Below are 1,526 nucleotides of genomic sequence, written 5' to 3'. Positions count from 1 at the left end.
CAGCATATTAGGTGGTCAGAGTACTTGATTCCACGCAAAAAAATCCGAGTTCTTTTTTTTTTTTCTTTTTTCTTAGTGAAAGTATCGAAATTTACCAAAACAACAAAGTCAGGTGGCGGTGCATATATGTAGGAATGCCGAGTTCAAATCCCGCCGAGGCTGAACTTGCCTTTCATCCTTTTAGTGCTGATAAAATAAATACCAGTTGAATGCTGGAGTAGATGTAACCGACTTTTTCCCTTCCTAGAAATTGCCGGCCTTGTGACAAATTTTGAAACCGATATTCAAGAACATTTTTGCCTACAACTTTCTCATCTTCGTCTGTCTCTCTAACGGTATCTATATTATTGAAAACAGTTGTGTTAAAGTGTACAAGCGATTAACGTTCTCATTATTTCTTGAGCAATTCTTGAAGTTGACAAATGTCTTGAGTTAATTAATTATGGTTCAATTTGTTCTTAGATATCATCACAGTCCTCTGTTAACATGTGTGGATCAGATGTAATGAAGATATATTTTCTACTTACCAGTAGAATGTTTGATATAAAGTCCAAATGAAAAGTGAAGAAGGCCAAGGAAAGTTCATTGACTAATTTGTTGTTGGTTAAAAGCCATTTCCCCTGTCCTGTAATATAGGGAACAACCAATTAACGATGTAAAGATGTGATCAAATGGAATATGTAATTAGGAAGGTGGTGGAACACCGATCCTCAAACATGCAGTTGGCCTAATTTTGTACACAAAGACTAACGTTCTTCTTAACATATAAGATATAATCAGATGTAGTTCAATGAATTAGAAACACAAAGAATAAACAATGTCATTGATAATTTTCCAGAGTGTCAACGAGGACGGTGACACATATTAAAAGTCCCCAACATAATATAATACCCAGACACATATTCAACTATATTAATGTACATTTTGAATTGTATTTCACCCCTGGTAAATGTTACAATCATAATCCAGCTAAATAATAATTACGTATTAACAAGCGAGTCTTAGCACAATCGCTAGACTTGCGAAAATAGCAGCCAAATACACCTGACATGTTACTTTTAGAAGTCTTTTGATTGCATTCTTGTGAAATTAGCTCAACGAATTAGAAAGACATTATTAAAGCGGTAGAGTCGATTATTTGATAATCTTCCCTTCAATGTCACGTCAGTGACACCAATATCCTTTGATACATTCAAAAATATGTTCAGGGTCACTGTTCCATTGCATTCATAATTAAATATTTCATTCGATCACACCTCTTACTTCATTAAATGGTTGTTCCCTCTTTCACAGGACGCAGGTAATGGCTTTTAATTAGCAACAAATCAATCAATGAACTTTCCACGCCTTTCTTTACTTTTCATTAACGGTGAGCTGGCAGAAACGTTAGCACACCGGGCGAAATGCTTGACTGTATTTCGTCTGCCGCTACGTTCTGAGTTCAAACTCGGCCGAGGTCGACTTTGCCCTTCATCCTTTCGGGGTCGATTAAATAAGTACCAGTTATGCACTGGGGTCGATGTAAT

General features: G+C 36.2%; 1 long non-coding RNA gene across 1 annotated transcript in view; it reads right to left on the bottom strand.

Annotated features, from left to right (window-relative positions):
* LOC128251049 (uncharacterized) overlaps positions 1–859 on the bottom strand; it is a 4,828-nt gene extending 3,969 nt beyond the window's left edge. Inside the window, exon 1 of the long non-coding RNA XR_008266944.1 lies at positions 528–859. This is a non-coding gene — a long non-coding RNA (uncharacterized LOC128251049). The remainder of the gene's footprint in view (positions 1–527) is intronic.
* Between the last annotated feature and the right edge of the window lie 667 nt (positions 860–1,526).

The sequence above is a fragment of the Octopus bimaculoides genome, chromosome 28, assembly GCF_001194135.2.
Source record: "Octopus bimaculoides isolate UCB-OBI-ISO-001 chromosome 28, ASM119413v2, whole genome shotgun sequence".
In the NCBI taxonomy this organism is placed as follows: domain Eukaryota; kingdom Metazoa; phylum Mollusca; class Cephalopoda; order Octopoda; family Octopodidae; genus Octopus; species Octopus bimaculoides.
This window is presented reverse-complemented; position numbering and strand designations above follow the sequence as displayed.